Here is a 20,709-nt window from a genome sequence, read left to right as displayed (position 1 = left end):
GCTGCTCAGCCCCAAAATAATCACACAGAAACTGTATTAATTAAAACAGTGCTTGGCCCATTAGCTCTAGCTTCTTATTGGCTAACTCTTACATATTAGTATAACCCATTTCTATTAATCTGGGTATCGCCACGTGGCAGTAGCTTACCGGCAAATTTTCGGTATGTCAGACTCTGGCGGTGGCTCCTTAGCTTCTCTCTGACTCCACCTTTCTTCTTGCATTCAGCCTAGCTTTCCCTGCCTACCTAAGTTCTGCCTGGATATAGGTCCAAAGCAGTTTCTTTATTCATTAGTGGTAATCAGAACACACAGAGGGGACTCCCACATCACATAGGCAGACCAAGATAATGAATCTTGACATTTTTTTCCCCTCAGACATTTATTTTTGCAGTTGTTTGAACACACCTCACAGTTTTGTCCCCTTTCAGTTACACAGAATTACATATATTTTTGTTGCCTCTTTTAAAGTACTGATATTTACACTCAGAAAAACTTGAAGCAATTGCCAAAATTTATAAACCAAGCCTTTGGACATAAAAATTTAGAACTATGAATTCTGTTGAAAAAGAGTAAAATATACAACATCGCCGTTCCTCCATTCCCACATTTCCCAGGCAGTGACTATAAAGAGAACACGTGCTCTGTGCATGCTGTGCTTGCCACCACTCTCTTATCCTCCCACGCTGGTGATATTTAGGATATGGCTGGAGCATTTGTTCTTCAGGGTCAAATTAAAGAGAGAATGAAATCCTTCACCTTGTGCTCTTCACTCTTTAATATTACCCACAGGCATTCCAGCTTTAAATCTTGGTCTAAGAGATAAACTGTTTCGGCTTCGGCATGGCATTTCATCATCTGACCCAAATGAACATTTTCTTTCTTATTCTCCCCTGTGAATCTCCAAACAATTTATTTTACACTAAGCTCACTCCCCTGTGGGGCCATCTGCAGCCATTCCAGGCAGCTTTTGCAATGTCTGGTTCCTCTGCTTAAAATATGCTTGGTCCTTCCCCTGCCACTGAAATTCTGCTAATCTCTCAAAGGCTGTGTCCTCTTCTCTGGGAAGCAACAACTGTACAATTGCCACCTGGCCAGCACCTCCCTAGATGTTTTAGGACACAAAAAAAGTGGAGGATGCGCATCCTGTCACAACTTACAATCTAAAAGATATAGCAGAAAAGATTAATTATGGATCTAGGGAGCAGTTCAGTAGTAGACATCTTGCCTAGTGTGTACAAGGACTTGTGTTTGATACCTGTTGCTGGAAATAATATGTGTTTCAAAGAATAATTGCAACATATTGTGCTAATTACATAGAAATAAATATTTGAATTCTGTAATGGGGAATCTACACCACTCCATGGAAGTACAAGACAGAAAGAGGTAACGGCCTCAGGAGTCGGTAGACTTCCCCAAAGGGGAACAATGCAACCAAAAAGAAAAGCACATAACCGGTGCTAAGAAGGATCTTAGTATGCTTTTCCCCTGAGGCAAAACAATGAATCTGACCTCTACTCATTTCTCTGAACTCTGGTAACAAATGCTGTGGTGGTTTGGAAGAAAATGACCCCCAAAGAACGTGGTACTGTTAGGAGATGTAGCCTTGTTGGAGGAAGTGTGTCACTGTTGGGGTGGGCTTTGAGGTCTTTTGCTTAAGTTTCCCTCAGTTGACTTTCTGTTGCCTCAAGACATAGTACTCTTGGCTCCAGCACCATGTCATGCCACCATGCTTCCCATCATCATGATAATGGACTGAACCTCTGAAACTCTAAGCTGCCATAGGGACCACAGGAGGACAATTTCATACTGATAATGATAACTACATTTACCAAAACATCTTTTTTTTTCAAATAAGGTCATATATACAGCGTGACAGTGAACTTATATTTTTGGGGGTGGGAGTACATATTCTGGAACCAGAGGAAAGGAATCCATCTAAAGTACGTCTGAGAGAAGAACAGGAGTCTCATGAAAAGGAATATAGGCTCAGATCACCGATAGTCTCATCCAATTGGATGAGGTATTTAATCATATATTCTCGGTATTTAATCAAAAATGGATAAAAGTTAAATATATGAACATTTTTCATTTTTGAAAGATAGCTCTGCTTCATATGTACAAAAGGACTATTTTCTAAACCAAAAGCATCTCATGGTAGCTAAATGAAAGACGAGGCTAGTCTGTACCGAGAGGAAGTAAGCTGATAGGAGGAGGTTTGATACTATCTTCCCCATTCCAAAATAAAGTCAAATACTTCAGTTTCTTCTGTGTTCCCAAGTCTTGGTGTAATGGAAAGGAAAGAGAAATAAATATATTGTGTCACAGTGATTATTGTGCTTTTAACCAAGCTCTGTGGGGTTTGGTTCATTTAGTAAAAAGAGAGTAAATTAACCATAATATCCAGGACTAAAGTTATGAAGTTCTAGAGAAAAGCAAATTTAACATCACCCTGCTGGTCAGTGGCGGGAACAGTCTCAAATCCCTTGGGACTCACCAGGAACAGAGCACCTCATTGCCAGCCCCACCCACAATTTCCCTCTCTCGGCAATGCTTGATTCTGTTGTCTTCAGCTTATAATGACCTGTACTCAAACTGTTTGAAATATCACCCATCTGGCTAAATCATTCAATGTTACTATCACACATGGCTTATCTATCACTGCAGTGCAAGCCCCTCTCCAGAAAATCCTATTATGGTAGAATTCCCCGTTGCCTTCCTTTACTTTGACCTGCTTGCCTCTTTGAATTAGCAATTGTGTACTTTTAAGTTAATTCTAAATGTGTCATTTGTTTATGTCAGAAAACAAAGAACACTGTCTAAGATACATTGGGTATGTTTTTCAAGTCAAGAATGAAGATCACAATGTTATCCAGTTAATAATTGTCATCCTAATTTACCAGTCTGAGTACTAAAATTAGCAAGTGAAAATTTGATGTCAAATAGGATATTTACATAGACTCACTGTATTCTCTACAAAGTGCACAAAGGGAAATTGTAACTTTACAATAGAACAATCTATCAGAAAACACTTTAACAAGAAGAATAACAACATCAGCTGTAGTGAAACCAATTAACATCATACACCTGCTGACAAGCTTAGCAAGACACTATCCTGCTGTGCTCCCCCTTTCCAACCACAAGAAAAATGTGTAACGAAAATCTAATCACAAAGACATATCAGACATACCTGATTTGAGGTTTGTGCTACAAAATAACTTATCTGTAACTGCTTAAAATGTCACGATCATTTTTCAAAAACAATTAAGGAACCATTGCAAATGATGGAGACTAAAGGGATAAGATTACTTCCTGCACTAACTGATCTTGAGTTGGAGAATTTTTCTCTCATATTAACTCCCTTGCTCTCTCTTTCCTCAGCTTGCTGCTGCTGAGAGGTCTGTTAAGGGTGATGGGCGCACAAAACATCGGAAGAGTTTTCTGTTAGAGAACCATATGCTGAGTGTTTGCAAGCTCCCTCGCCAGCACTTTTCCAGGAAAACACACTTTGGAAACATGGAAAGAAATTGAAATTTAGATGAGAGGGTGAATGGCAGGTGAATAAAATAATCATGAAATAGCAGCCTAAAAACTGACAGAAGATTAAAAACTGTCACGGTAGCCACCTGCCAAAGCCTCATCATCTCTGATCAGAATGTGGAAGTAATAGGCAAAAAATAGAGGTATACAGGTTAAATTTTTGCTGAATCCACTAAGGAAGATTTCAGCCAACAGCTTTGTCTGGATCTATTCTTCTTTCTTTCTTTCTTTCTTTCTTTCTTTCTTTCTTTCTTTCTTTCCATCTTTCTTCCTTTTTTCATTCATTCATTTTTGAGAAAATAGAGATTGCTTTTCATAAAAAATTAGGGAATTGGAAAATGAAGGAGACAGATGTCAAAAGTCTAAGTTGGTCTTAGCTTACTGTAAAATCTGGACCTGTACCCAGGCACATAACCCTTGCTCCAGTTCAGCAACCTTTTCAGCTCTTCACTCTGCTGACATGGTTGAGACTCTCATTTCTCATTCTAGGTTGTCAGAAAACAGAGAAGGATAGGCTGCAAGCTTCAGATATTCTGGTGATGCCTCCAACTGGTGCCTTATTTCTCTTGGGAGTCTCCCAAGCCTAATATTTTCAACCTGTCATTTTCAACCTGTCAAACCTGAAGGTGGAGAATTTAAAATTCAGGGATAAACAAGAGAAAGGAAGCTGAGAGAAACTTCCGGGATCTCTCCAGAATGTCTTACCTTACATTTCCTCCAGATGAAGACATTAAAAATCCCCTAAATTGTGCTGCTTTGCTTCTAAAAGGAAGGACCACAGAGCATGTGCTGTGGAGAACTGAACTATGTATATTGAATGCAGTTTGAAATAAAAACCCAAATAACAGCATTAGCTTAACAAGAAGTTATCAGTAGCCACTTTGGTGCTTAAAGGACAGTAACACAGAAAGACTTAACAGCGAGAAGTGACAAAAAGGGAGTCCAGGGCTTGGAAATGCATAGATTTTGAATAATGTCAACTCGAGTTTGTTGTGCTCTGCTTAGGCCCTTACACTACAGGTTCATATCTGTAATCCAACATAAGAAAATTAATTTATCAGCAGATTTCTTAGCCTCACATAGATGCTAAACATTAATTTATTAATACAAGAAAACCATATATTGATATATTAAAGCATGCATGTGTTTGTAGTTACATATGTTTACATGTATATGTAGTTATAAGATGGAAACTTTTAAAAAGAATCCTAATACTACTGTTTGGGGGTTTTTATATTTTTTTATTGAAAATAACTTTTTTAGTACAATAAAATCTAATCACATTTTCCCCTCCTTCAATTCATGTAGGTGGAGGCTATTCATTCATTCCTGGCCACCCATACCCAAAATAATCACACAGAAACTATATTATTTGCAATACTATTTGGCCAATAGTTTAAGCATATTTCTAGCTAGCTCTTATATTCTAAAATAACCCATCTCCATTAATCTGTGCATCACCATGAGGTCATGGCCTACTGGCAAAATTCCAGGGGTTCCAGCAGGGGTGTGTTTCACCTTCGGTAATTACATGGGTTCTCACTGACTTTACCTTCTTTCTTTCTTTATCTGCTTGGAATTCCTGCCTTGCTCTATTCTGCTAAGCCACTGGCTGAAACAACTTTATTCATTAACCAATGAAAGCAACACATATACAGAAGGACCTCCCACACCATTTCTCCTTTTCTGTTCAAATAATAAGGAAGGTTTTAACATTAACATAGTAAAATTACATATAACAAAACAGGTATCAAGCAAGAATTATGATTACAATATTTATATCTACTTTATCTTTTATCATAACTAAGGAAAACAATTATAACTATCTATTCTTCAGCTCCATCAAAGACCCCAGAAGGATATAATATTACCTAAGTTAAAAGGAAGTACATTGTAAGCAACTTCCAAAACTCTATAATTGATAAAGACAACTCACTGCATGGACAGTCACCCTAAGTTCTTCTGTGACACTGGAGCATCCAATCTTCAGCCTACAGGCCCACAGTACCTAGCAGACTTTTCCATGAAGCAGGAAATTTCAAAGACTATTCCACCTATATTGTCAGTTTGTCAGTCACTTTCTTCTGTGTCCTGAAGAATGTCTGGCAGACTCTTTCATGAAGCAGGAACCTGAAGGACAATCTCACCTTTAGGCAAGTCAAGCAGTCATTTTTCTGTGGGTCCTGCATGTGCAGTTCACACAGCATACCTTCAAGCAGTACAGGCAAGAGCAGTTTCTTGTCCAGATGGCTAGCGAACTCCATAAGGAGCCTCCTCGATGCCCATCATTCTCTTGAAGTAGGTTGGTGCTGCCAGGAGCAGATGTGTCTCATTATCATGAAAAGTCCTAAATTCTTAAAACATTTTAAATGCCATACTTTATTAGTCTTTGAAAGGGTTGAAGAATAGCTATAAATGTGAAATATATCTCTGTACATCTAGAAAACCTAACAAACACGACTATAAGCTTGACTAATATAGATGACTATCTATTACTCTGTAATTTTAAGAATACAATAATTTTTAAATGAGCTGCACAAACACAATACCTTAATTAAGAGCAGCAATATACATGACCTTAAATTTGTATCAATAAACCAAGATCCAATCAGTGCAAAGTATTCATCTCGTGTGCCCACCTCCATGCCCGTCCTTACTATCTCCCCTCAGAAAACAAGCAATCAAACATACCAAACAGAAAAAAACAAATAAAAAGCCATTAAAAAGAAAAAGAATAAAGCAAAATACACACACAACCCATAAAAGCAGAAATACGAGGCCAGTCTGGTCTACAAGAGCTAGTTCAAGGACAGGAACCAAAAAAAAAAAAAAAACTACGGAGAAATTCTGTCTCGAAAAATCAAAAAAAAAGCACAAATAAAGAAAATTCCACAAAACTGAATATTTATAAAGAAAGACAACTGTGTGTTTGCATAAATTAAGCATACATGTAGGGACATTAACTTACAATCCTCCTTGCTGTTTTAATCAGCTTTTGCACTGTAATCATAAAAGACAAAAAGAAATAATCAGAGACCTGAGGCAGAATGCTGCTCACTCTAGACTAGCTGGGGATTGATCAGGACCAATGCAGCCAAATTGACCTGAACCTAATTGATCTGACTTAACACCTCCAGCAATTAAGTAACGCTTTAACTCTTGTATGTGGAGAAAACATGAGGAAGAAAATGAGAGGAGACAGGGCTAGAAAGTCAGGGAAAGAGAACATCCATTACATCCTTTACAAGGACATTAGCTCACTGCTCTGTCGGGCAAATTTTACAAAAGTACAGGAGCTAGATATGGGACCAGTGTCCAGAAAAGGACAAAGGCTTTTGCAATATTAAAACATATCTTACAAACTTATTTTTAAAGTGAGAAACTTCATCATAGAATCTCTTATATATGTTTTCCTTTCTCCTAAGAAAATCTTAGAAAATAAACCTGTATAATAAGTATCAGTTCGTCTCTGGAGCTTTCCAACAAAATGAGAAATTAGACATTCTTAATATCTTAATACTTCAGTTATTCTGTGACTATTTAGATAAACTGATGATTTTTTGCAAGAAACCAGAGTCAATACTTAATCAGTTCTGCTGTCAGAAAATAATATCCTATTTTTTTAATAAACAGTATTTGGACTTGAAGGTGAGCTAGAAGCTATGTAGCAATACTCAGAGAAGCTAATGACAACATAGAAGATCTTACTATTACAAATTAACTTATAATTCAAATTTCATCCAGTGCATGTGAACAATTTGCCTCTACAAGCCCCATTTTACAAATGAAATTCTGTAGTACTGGTATTAAAAAATAATTTTTATTCTATTAACATTTTATCAAGATATTTGATTATTGCTTATTTAAAGATGAAACACTTTTCTCATTTTAATAGGATAATGTAAGTTCATAAGCTATGTCATAATATAGAAAACTATTTTTAATAAACACTGAACCTCATTTTTTAATTTGTACACACACACACACGCAAAATGAATTAGAGAAACAGAGGTAGAGGGAGATAGAATATAAAAACTCGGGCAATGGTTATTCCTAAAATTGTTACACCTGCAGAAGCTATTTTTTGGAGCTACATTGATAGCACAGAATGATGATGATGATTAATATAATATGACCAAATACCTGAAAAATTCAATATGAATTGTAGGAAGCATCATTGTCTAAATCCTTCCATGGCTCCCTTCATATTGTCTCAGACTTTGTCCTCAGCAGGTAGCTCTAATATTAGCTAAACAGATTCCCCTAAAAACTTGCTTAATACAAAAACGCTGCCACTTGAATACTGAAATGAATAGTCAAGATAAATCTTGACGTTTAGTCAAACTATTGATCCAGAAGACTGATTGATGCAGGCTATTTGGAGCCTCACTGGGAGACCGTAGGTAATAATGCTTCACTTATGCATAGAAAGTCCAAACCAGCCAAGAAGTCAACAGAAATAATTAAATCAAATCTAATTTATTATACATTGCATTTGAACTATAACTGAAGCTGTAGATCAAATAGATAGATGCTACTATGGTACTTAGGCATTTCAGAAGGAGTGAATGAAACATAGAGCTATTTTATAACAATCCAAAAGCAATCCTAATTTGAGAGGCCACGTACAAATAGCTAGATCTTTGCCTCGGCTTCTGCACCTGGTGTGCCCCAACAAAAAATTATGGGGTTGAACTTAACTAACTCAGAACAGGGATGTAAGGGAAGATTCTACAAAACACTTCTCAGGACTATTGGCTGAGTGGATTGGTGTTCTTGTGGGATTCCTAACTGTCTCTCTCTGAATCTTTTTCCTACCTGTGTGTCCTTCTCCTCCTACTGGGTTGCCTCATCCAGCCTTGATGTGATGGTATGTGTCTGTTCTTATAGTGACATGTTATATAGTGTTTGGTCCCTGGGAGGTCTGCTCTTTTGGTGGGTGTATCAAGGGAAGAGGGGAGGTTGAGGGGGGATGACTAGGGGGCAGAAGGGAAAAAAAACTGCAGTCAGTATATAATACATGTGAGAAAATTTTTTAAAAAAAGAAAAAATTATCCTGTTAGTATAAAAATTCAAGCTAGAGCTAGGCGGTATTGGCACACGTGTTTAATCCTAGCACTCGGGAGACAGTGGTGGCAGATCTTTCTAAGTTTAAGCCAGCCTGGTCTAGAAGAGCTAGTTTCAGGACAGTCTCCAAAGCTACAGAGAAACCCTGTCTCAAAAAAATCAAGCTAGAGAATTATTATATTTAAAAAGCAGTTAAAATAAGTCGTGGTTTTTATTTTCAGTGCTGATAGCAATTGCAAAATTTTCAATCTGATCGTCTAAATTAAATATTCAGTCATCAGTATTCTCTTGTCTTCCTCCTGCTTCCCAAGGAATAGGAAGTAGGGAGTACTACTGAGCAGTAAAAAACAAGGACTTCTCAAATTTTGCATGCAAATGGATGGAAATAGAAAATACTATCCTGAGTGAGGTAACACAGACCCAAAAAGACGAACATGGGATGTACTCACTCATAATTGGTTTCTAGCCACAAATAAAGGTCAGTGAGTCTTTATTTTGATATCCTAAAGAAGGTAAATAAGAAGGTGAACCCAAAGAAAAACATATAGCTCTCCTCCTGGGTAGGGGAAGTAGACAAGATTGCCTGGCAAAAAATCGGGATCTTAAGGGTGGGGTGGGAGGGGGGTAAGGGGAGATGGGGAGAAAAAAGTGAGAAGGGTTGGATGGGGAGAACTTGGGGCAACGGGATGATTGGGATACAGGAAGGTTGGATAGGGGAGCAGGGAAGCACATATCTTAATTAAGGGAGCCATCGTAGGGTTGGGAAGAGACTTGGACCTAGAGGGGCTTCCAGGTGCCTAAGGCGAGGTCCCCAGTTAGTTCCTGGGGCAGCTGAAGATAGGAAACCTGAAATGATCCTATCCTATAGCCATACTGATGAATATTTTGCATATCACCATAGAAACTTCATCTGGCGATGGACCCACACTGGAACACTGGACTGAGCTCCCAAAGTCCCAATGAGGAACAGAAGGAGGGAGAAGATGAGCAAGGAAGTCAGGACCAAGAGGGGTGCAACCACCCACGGAGACAGTGGGGCTGATCTATTGGGAGCTCACCAATGCCAGCTGGATTGTGACTGGAAAAGCAGGGGATAAACCCGGACTCTCTGAATATGGCGGACAATGAGGGTTGCTGAGAAGCCAAGGACAATGGCACTGGGTTTTGATCCTACTTCTTGTTCTGGCTTTGTGGGGGCCTAGCCAGTTTGGATGTTCACCTTCCTAGACCAGGATGGAGGGGGGAGGACTTCGGACTTTCCACAGGGCAGGGAACCCTGACTGCTCTTCAGACTCGAGAGGGAGGGAGAGAGGAAGGGGGGAGGGTGGGAGGAGTGGGAGGCTGGGAGGAGGAGGAAAAATTTTTTTTCTTTCTTAATAAAAAAAAAAAGAAGTAGGATGGAGCAGTGGGGGTGACATATCATGATTCCCCTCAGTCTCCTGATCTTCCTCATGTGTTCAATCCTTTCTCCAGGCTCATTTGGATGCAGAGCCCAGCCTCGGTAGCTGTGCTTCAAGAAGATACACTGACTTAGTCAGTGTCTTAGTCTGAGTGTCGATCAACAACAGAATGGCAGATCTTGAAGTCAAACTAAACTTGCTCCTCTTCCTGATTTTCTATTCCTTACTCTGCTTTTTTTTAAAAAAAAAAATTAATTTAATTTTTTCTAGAAACTAGAGTGCAAACAAGTCAGTATTTCTAAAAGAATGGTAATGCAGTGTTGATGCAAGAAACAGAAATGGTGAGCTGGTACTAAGTTCCAAGAATATCCTACCTTGCCTAGAGTAATACAGAAGTTCAAATTCACCTGGTGTCTGTGAGCCATACCCAGTCCGTGAGCCGCAAGACAGTCAGAATGGGAAGCGTTAGGACAGAACTGGGGAAATGAAAAAAGGAAAAAGGCTGAAGCATTATTTTGGGGGTAATTGATATACAAAATGTCCAATTCAGTACTAATTTAGTCGATTATTTTGGGGTTTTTTTTTTAGTCCAACTTGGATATTCTCCAAAACAAAACTGATCCAAAATAATTTTTTGCTTAGGTTGGCGCAAACCCTAGATAACCCTACAAAGTGACTCACAGGATTGTCTGTGATTCCTAGCTCTTGTAAGGATTTGAATACGTGTTTCTTCTATACTCTGTTAGAAATGAGATGAAAGCTACGGTGTTGCACCCACTAACCAAGAATGCCTACATCTTGCTCCCACAAAAAACACGTCTCTTAGCTATAGGTGGGTGCCATCTTGTCTGGCTTACACTAAGTATTTAATATTGACCTTGGTAAGTTCCACATAGATTTTTGCTTTCTTTGTTCAGAATTGTTATTACAAATGTTATTGTTATTACAGTTGTTATCTGTTATTGGTTATTACAGATACAAATAATCTTGGCATTCTTATTGAACATTGAAATTAATCCTTTGAGTTTAAGAAATAATAAAATATCAAACACAAACTTACGCTCACTCACTCACACACACACTCTCTATGAAGAAACATTAAGTGGGAGTCTAATCCCCTCACACAGTGCTCCTTAGCATTATCCAAGCTTGTGCCAAAATCTAAAACCAAAAATTCAGAGCTTCTCCCATGTCTGAATCCAAGTCTTTTGACCAGCTGCTGCAGGAGCCTGGCAGATAGCAGCTATCTCAAGTAAGTACTAAAAAAGGGAATTTAAACTAGCCCATCCCTCAAAGTCCTGTTTGACTCATCATATCCATGTGGAACCTATAAGCAGTTAATATTAAGAGAAGAGGAGCAGTGAGGAGGCCAGGGTTCTGCTCACATTGACCCTACCCTTCCATTCATTATGAGTCATTTCCTAATTCAATCCAAGGTTGGGATCATTCATTCATTCAAGAATCTGAGTTTCACAGCCTTTAATGTGGTGGCACACGCCTTTAATCCCAGAACTTGGGAGGCAGAGGCAGGCCGATCTCTGTGAGTTCGAGGCCAGCCTGGGCTACAAGAGCTAGTTCCAGGACAGAAACCAAAAGCTACAGAGAAACCCTGTCTCGAAAAATAAAAATAAAATAAAAGAATCTGAGTTTCTACTACACATGAAATATTGAGAGTGTTTCATTATCTATCTTCAGTGTTCTCTTTTCTCCTTTTCTTTCTCAGGGAGTAAGAAACAGCGTGTAAGGGTAAAATATCATTTTCTTGCAATCTCTTTGTTCTGTTAATATGTGAAAGTCCCTTACAGGCTCCTTTGATTACACATTTGCCAATTCTTTTGAGGGAGAACAGAGCTGGTATGCAAAAGTTGAAGCAATTACATGTAAGCTGCTCTTTCAATAATGAAGATGACTGGGTACTAGAGGTGTCATTCAGTTCATAAAGTCTTTGTCTCTCATGCCCAATATCCTGGGTTTCATCCTCAGGACCACATAAAACTGGGCATGGGACACACAATTCAAATCCCATCACCTTGGGATGTAGAGGCAGGAATATCAGAAGTCAAAGATAATCCTTAGCCACATAGTAAGAGTGAGGCCAACCTTGGCTACTTGTATGAAAAATGTTGGAGAATCAAGAAAGATGTTGATCAAAACAGAAATTGTTGCATGCTGATTATGTTTGTGTAAAAATTTAGATCTCTACAGTGAAAGGAAATCAGAAGACTTAGAATTGTGGGTTTCTACTTTGCTTCTTTATTTCAGTAAAATATGTGCACTATAAAAATGAAAGATTAAAAACTAAGGAATAAGATAGCGCCTAAATTAATGCTTTTCTTGGAGTTTTTGATTTCACATGACTGGATTAGCTACCTTAAGAGTGAGTTGTGGGTACTGGAAACATTGGTCAGTGGTTAGCATACCCAAAGCAGGCATCTCACAATTGCAACTCAAGTTGCACAGAATCTGCCACCTTTTTCCGGCCTCTTTGGGAACCTGCACTCACATAGTACATTCACACAGTCATACACATGTGCATACAAGTAAAGAATAGCTGTCTAGAATATGAAAACTTTTACTGAAATTATTAAATATTTATTGCAATCACTTTTTACAGTTTAATTTGTCTTTCTAGTGTATGCTTGTGTGTGTATGTGTGTGTGTGTATTAAACTCCACCAAGAAGATGTTATAATTCTAACATGTGACCTCCATGACCTTAGAAGCCAGAAAATAATCAAATTGAGAACTGAAATCACCAAAATACGAACAAGAAAACAATACAAAAAAAATAAATGACTCCAAAACCTCTTCCTGGGAGATAAAAACCTTCAATAATGTGTCAGGATACAAGTTTAACTCAAAAAAAAATCTATATGTCTCCTATACACAAAAGGTAAAAGGGCTGAGAAAGAAATCAGAGAAGCATCACCATTTACAATAGCCACAAACATAAAATATATTGGGGTAATTCTAACCAAACAAGTGAAAGACCTGTATGAGAAGAACTTTAAATGTCTAAAGAAAGAAATTGAAGAAGACATCAGAAAATGGAAAGATCTTCCACACTGTTGGATGGGTAGAATCAACATAATAAAATTGGAAATCGTAGCAAAAGCAATCTACAGATTCAATGCAATCTTCATCAAAATCCCAACACAATTTTTCACAGACCTTTATAGAACAGTACTCAACTCCATAAGGAAAAACAAAAACCCAGACTTGCTAAAACAATCCTGTGCAATAAAGGAACTTCTGGAGGCATCACCATCTCTGACCTCAAGCTCTATTATAGAACTGTAGTAATAAAAATAGCTTGTTATTGACACAAAAACAGACATGTGGATCATTGGAATCAAATTGAAGAGCCTGACATTTATCCACACACATATGAACACCTGATTTTTGACAAAGGAGCCAAAGAGGTACAATGAGAAAAGGAAAACATCTTTGACAAATGGTGCTGGCATAGCTGGATGACATCATTCAGAAGATTGCCAATAGATCCATATCTATCGCCTTGCACAAAACTCAAGTCCAAGTGAATCAAGGACCTCAACATGAAGCCAGTTCACATTGAACCTGATAGAAGAGAAGTGGGGAACAGCCTTCAATGCATTGGCACAGGAGACAACTTCCTGAATAGACCACCATAGCACAGACACTGAGATCTACAATCAGCAATCAACAATCAATAAATGAGACCTCCTGTAACTGAAAAGGCAAAGGCCACAGTAAACAAGCCAAAACAGAATGGGAAAAGATCTTCTCCAGCCCCACATCTGACAGAGGGCTGATCTCCAAAATATGTAAAGAACTCAAGAAATTAGACAGCAAAATACCAAATAATCCAATTAAAATGGGGTGGAGAACTACACAGAGAATTCTCAACAGAAGAAACTCAAATGACCAAAAGACATTTAAAGAATTGCTTAACATCCTTGATAATCAGGGAAATGCACATCAAAAAGACTCTGAGATACCATCTTACACATGTCTGGATGGCTAAGATCAAAAATAGTGAAGACAGCTTATGTTGGAGAGGATATGGACTCAAAGGAACACTTCACTCCTGGTGGGGGTGCAAACTTGTACAGCCACTTTGGAAATCAGTATGGTGGTTTCTCAGCACATTGGAAACCAGTCTACCTCAAGAACCAATGATATCACTCCTGGGCATATTCATCGCAAAGGATGCTTAATCATAACATAAGGACACTTGCTCAACAATATTCATAGCATCATTATTTGTAATAGCCAGAACCTAGAAACAACCTATATACCCTTCAATGGAAGAATGGATGAAGAAAGTATGGAATATATACACATTAGAGTACTACGCTGCGGTAAAAAACAATGACTTCTCGAATTTTGCATGCAAATGGATGGAAATAGAAAACACTATACTGAGTGAGGTAACCCAGTCTCAAAAAGAGAAACACTCATAAGTGGATATTAGATATAAAGCAAAGGATAAACAGATTACAATCCACAGATCCAAAGAAGTTAGGACTTTCTTTTTTTTTCTCTTTTTTTTAATTAATTTATTTATTAAAGATCTCTGTCTCTTCCCTGCCACCGCCTCCCATTTCCCTCCCCCTCCCCCAACTAAGTCCCCCCCCTCAGCCCGAAAAAGCAATCAGGGTTCTCTGTCCTGTGGGAAGTCCAAGGAACCCCCACCTCCATCCAGGTCTAGTAAGGTGAGCATCCAAACTGCCTAGGCTCCCACAAAGCCAGTGAGTGCAGTAGGATCAGAATCCCATTGTCATTGTTCTTGAGTTCTCAGTAGTCCTCATTGTCTGCTATGTTCAGAGAGTCCGGTTTTATCCCAGGCTTTTCCAGACCCAGGCCAGCTGGTCTTGGTGAATTCCCAGTAGAACATCCCCATTGTCTCAGAGTGTGGGTGCACCCCTCGCGGTCCTGAGTTCCTTGCTCGTGCTCTCTCTCCTTCTGCTCCTGATTTGGACCTTGAGATTTCAGGCCTGTGCTCCAATGTGGGTCTCTGGCTCTGTCTCCTTTCATTGCTTGCTGAAGGTTAATATTCAGGAGGATGCCTATATGTTTTTCTTTGGGTTCTCCTTATTTAGCTTCTCTAGGATCACTAATTATAGGCTCAATGTCCTTGGTTTATGGCTAGGAACCAAATATGAGTGAGTACATCCCATGTTCCTCTTTTTGGGTCTGGCTTACCTCACTCAGGATAGTGACACTTAAGGTCATGCTCAACTTCCTTAGCGATCAGGGAAATGCAAATCAAGACAACTTTAAGATACCATCTTACACCTGTCAGAATGGCTAAAATAAAAAACACCAATGATAGCCTTTGTTGGAGAAGTTGTGGAGAAAGGGGTACACTCATCCATTGCTGGTGGGAATGCAAACTTGTGCAACCACTTTGGAAAGCAGTGTGGCAGTTACTCAGGAAATTCGGGATCAACTTACCCCTGGACCCAGCAATACCACTCTTGGGAATATACCCAAGAGAGGCCTTATCATACAACAAAAGTATATGCTCTACGATGTTCATAGCAACATTGTTTGTGATAGCCAGAACCTGGAAACAACCTAGATGCCCTTCAATGGAAGAATGGATGAAGAAAGTATGGAATATATACATATTAGAGTACTACTCAGCAATAAAAACAAGGACTTCTTGAATTTTGCATGCAAAAGGACTTTCTTCCAGTAATTGATGGAAACAGATACCGAAATCCACAACCAAGCACCAGGCCGAGCTCCAGGAATCTAGACAAAGAGCAGGAGAAAAGAATACATGAACACGTGAGATCATGATGGAGAAATCTGCAGAACAGCTGAACCGAGTTCATGGAAACTCAAGAACTCTGGACAGACAGCTGTGGAGCCTCCACGGGACCAAACTAGGCTCTCCATATGCTGGAGACAGTTGTAAAGTTTAGGCTACCTGAGGGGCCTCTGGCTGCAAGACCAGGGTCTATTCCTGGTGCATGAACTAACTTGTTAGAGCCCATCCTCCATGAGGGAATGCCATGCTCAGACTTAATGAAGAGGGGAGGAGCTTATTCCTGGCCTAATTTAATGTGCCCAACTGAGTGGACTCTCCAGGGAAGGAAGCCCCTCCCTGGTGGGAGGAATGGATGGGGGTGAGCTGGAGGGGAGGTGGGAAGAGGAGGAGTGGGAGGGAACTTTAGTTGGAATGTGAGTGCACAATGAAATTTTAAAAATAAATAAACTTAAAAATAGACATTTACTTTCTATAATGCTCTATCCCAGAAATCTTTTGAGACACATTTTCCTATAATCACTGCTTAGCAACAACAACAATAAAACCAAGGGCAGAATGTGAGTGAGTTCTGCTATATTCAACAGAAATCAGGCCCAAACAGTTACCACACCACTATGAACTTCCAAGGCAGATACCCACACACCTTCCCTGACTCTGGAGTGCATGAAGCTGTGCCTATTCTTCTCCACATGACAAGTTAAATCAGAGACCTGTGCTGGGTAAAGAAAGATAGTCGCTAATCAAGCAGGCAGTCCTAGAGCCTGCCAGTACCTCGGTGTCAGAGGACGCCGCAGTGTGTGTCAGATGGAAACAGGCTTCTGTGAAAGAGAGGCACATTTGCCTGAAATGGCCCCTTCATCATCCTAAAGTACCAATGGCTCCTTGCAGCAGCTTGTGCTCCTGGGGAATCTGGCAAAGAACCAATTGAATGGTTACAGTGGACAATGACATTGCCTGGTTCTAAGAAATCACTCCTTTGACTTGAAAAGACATACAGGTCACAGGATAAGACATTCAATCTAAGCCCTTAATTTAAGAATTAATGAGAAGAAAATTTCAAAATGCCAAAGGGCGTTGGCGAGGCATTGTTCATCCCCATCATCTCCCTGCTAGGGTACTAGTAAAGCACCTTTGGTTATTGACATCAGAAAGCACACAGGTTCTGGGCAGACGATGCGTGAGTGACTCCTCTGGAAGAATGACTTTACTTCTTAAGATGTTGCAGAAGGAACTGAACAAAGACTCAAGAAAGAAGAATCTCTGAGAATCTCAGGGCAAGGTTTCAGAGGCAGGTTTAGGGCTTGCTACCACGACCCAGCTCTGCAGAATCATAGCCACCATTTTCATATTTCAGTTTTCTTTGAAGCAGCACTGGAGATTGAACCTAAGATGCTATGCGTGTGAGCTGAGTACTCTCACTGAGTTACACCCCCAGTCTTACATTCCAGTCTTTTAAGAGATTACCTGGCCCAGTTTCTATAAAGGTGATTGATTCAGTGTGTCCAAAAGTCAGGTCACAGGAGACCATGCCCACACAAAGGACAAGGTGTTGTGAGCTATAGAATATTTTCTGTGACTAAAATTTACAAAATTCAGACCACTTACATTTTTTAAACATCTTCTGTGTTAGAAGAAAAAATTCTACTCTACTGTTTCAGTTATACTCAACACAAATTATTAAACAGAGAAGAGAGGGGAAATATCTTTCTTGGTGCTGATAAAGTGCGAAAGCATTAACAAACAAAGAATTTGGAAATAAACATTTTTTAACACAGAGCATTTTATATCCAACAGGAAAAAAGTCTCAGTGTAGTTGATTCGTCTTCATTTCCCTACAACTGTGTACAAATGCACAGCTATCAAAAATTTTCCTGCCCTTTGTACATTATGGACTTGTTTGCAAGGAAGTGCCTAAAAGATCAAAGAATACGTTTCCCAGAAACACTTTTTTCACTTTATCCTAGCCCACAATTCCAGGCTACATTCCATCATCATAGGAAAGTGAAGGCAATAAGGACGTGAAGTAGTCAATCTATGTTTGAAAACAAAAGAATGAATGAATGTCTGCCTTTCCCAACTTGAGTTTTCCACTTTTATATAGGTCAGGATCCTCTGCCTAGAGAATGGTTCTAACCATAGTGGATGATTCTTCCAGATCTTAGAAATGCATGTTACTGTCTTCACAGACATTTGATAAGCTAATGAATCATGTTCATGAGTTCTTCCCTTCTCCTGGACGACTGTAGGGATGAGCACATCAATAGAAGAAGCCAAAAACATCCATCACCCAGGAATAATTTCAAAAATAGGAAATTAAACTAGTAAAGGTGGAGGCTCACACGTCCCACAGCAAATAGCATTAGCAAATCCAGATGATTCAAGGGGAGCTTGCAACGTTTAGATTCTTTACTGACAGATACTTGTTGAGTCTGTGAAAATTTTACAAGAGAGGATGACTTACAACGTGAATTGACTAGTCTGAGAGGCAGAAGCAAAAAAAACAAACAAAAAATTATAAAATCCGATTGCCTCCAGCTCCTAAATAGGCAAAAGATAAACTCTGAAAAGTCCTTGAACAACAAAAGCCTACTAAGTCATTTCAGTTAAACAGAGTTTAGCCTTATGAAGAAGAAATCTTCAGGAATGTTGCCTCCCTTCTCAGTCAAAATTAACATTTCAGACAGCTTCAGGGTACCCACAGCTTCAGTGAGAAAAACCATAAGGCCTAGAAATCAAAGAAATAATTCAGACTGAAGAAATACAGTTAGGAAGTGTCTGGAAGAGAGGAAAGAAAGAGAATTGCTGACAATGAAATAGATTGGAAACAAAACAAATGATTAACCCAAGAAGCCTCAAAAAGGTATAGTCTCACAAAAAAAAAACAAAAACAAAAACAACCTTTGACTTGGGCCCTTCAACTATTTTAAGAGGATTTCTTTTGGGCAAAATGGAAGAGGGCAGAGCAAAGTATAGTTCTCCAACAACACCCACTTCAATTGCACCCAGAAAGATGAGGGACAAGAAAGTGATGCTGATAGTCAAACAGAAAAATGAAAGAGGAAACTCCTCCCAGACTTAGGATCTAGTGCCTGAATAAGTTCCTCTCTTATATGAATCTCACTCACCAAGATTTCATCACTGTTCCAGATAAGTAATTACTATATTTCTCAGTTTGCTTTTTTCCAAATTAAGCAACCACTGTATTTTGTATGTCTGAGCACACAGAGGTGTATTGAGAGACAAGGTACCTTGTATTGTGATGCCCATATCTAGATCTAGCCTACACCTAGGTCTGTTGATAGTGAATGACACTACCCAGAAATACTGCATTTAGTGCTAGAAAAAAAAAAGAATAAAGTCAGACATTTAGATTATTTCCCCAGAGTGCAGAGTGAATCCCTTCTATATATGGAAATATGATGTGATAGCTTCAGTGATCAACTTGACACAATGTGGAATTACCTGGGAAGAGAGCCTCATTGAGACGCTGCTGTCTAGATCAGTTGAGCCTTTGAGCAAGTCCATGGAGAATTGTGGTGGGAGGGCATGTCCACAGTGGGTGGCACCATTCCCTAGCCAAGAGATCCTGTATAAAAGTGGAAAATTGAAGCTCAGTTTAGTCATATATGCATGCATTCTTCTGCTTTTGGCCATAGATGTGGCTGTTTCAAGTTCCTGCTGCCTTGAGTTTCCGAGAATTAAGGAATGTAACCGGGAATTATGAGAGGAAATAAACCTGCCTCACCTAAGTTAAGTTACTTTTGTCAGAGCATTTTATCACAGCAGCTGGGAATAAAACTAAGAAGCATACAAATGGACATTTGAGAGCAACAAGAATCCTGACAGAGACTGTTAACAGAAGAGCAAAATATTGTGGCTTGTCAGCTCCTGTCAGTCCTTATGAATGGAATGGAAGAAGAAATAATATCTCTGACTTGTCTTAAAAGATTCTGAAAGACCAAAAATCCATTCTCAATATTTTGCTTTGCTTCAGCCAGCTTTAAGCAAAAGATACAGATTTCTCAAGCATATATGAAACCACCATGTCTCTGGATTTTCATATAAATCAAAGATATACTCTAACTAGAAAACCCCACATGGAAGAAAAATCAGTGTACATTGTGCTCATTATCTAAAGGGAGGGGGATTTGTTTTATCATCTATAATTTTGTAATTATAATCTATGCTTCACCATGAAAGCAAAAATATAAGTTTGCTCTGTTGCTTAGAAAAAAAATCACTGCTAAAATTTTATAAAGGAGGAAAATAAACATAAATACCAAAAACATCATCAAACATGATGGAAGCAAAGTAATAATATTTGAAAAACTGTAAAATATCTGACACAGGAAAGTTTGTGAGTTAGCAAAAGAAAATGTCACGCCACAAAACACTAAGGGCTGAGGTCATAGTTAAATCAGTAAAGAGTGGTCATGTAACCATGAGAAGCTGAGTTTGATTTCCAGTACTAGAGCTGGAATCCAACAAATTGTCAGGCCTTACTAGCCTGTAGGTACATCCAAGTCTGCAAGCCCCTTGTACTAGCAAAAGACCCTTTCTCAAAAGGGTGGATGGCTTCTGAGTCACAACCCCTGAGGTTGACTTCTGACATTGGCACATACCAGCACACATGTGTGCATGTACTCTCAAACACAAACGTGCATAAATATAGGTACACACATGCAGCATTTGAAATTTATTTAAAGAACAGTCCGACCCCTAGCAGTCACACAACCTAGCCAGCTGTCTCATTTCAGCAGAGACAAGGGTCAACCCTAGGCATAATAGAGACTGAGAGTTAAAACTCATTCTTAAAATTGAACAGTAAGACCCTCTCTTGGTACTCCAGCCTCCTTTCCCTTGTTGAAGGCACAGGACAGCCAATCTCTGACCCCAACACAATTGGAGAGATACTTCCTCAGGGAACCAGTTTTACACAGAGACT

This window comes from Microtus ochrogaster, unplaced genomic scaffold (assembly GCF_000317375.1).
Source record: "Microtus ochrogaster isolate Prairie Vole_2 unplaced genomic scaffold, MicOch1.0 UNK2, whole genome shotgun sequence".
Taxonomy (NCBI): Eukaryota; Metazoa; Chordata; class Mammalia; order Rodentia; family Cricetidae; genus Microtus; species Microtus ochrogaster.
The sequence above is the reverse complement of the archived record's forward strand: the minus strand, read 5'-3'. Positions refer to the sequence as shown.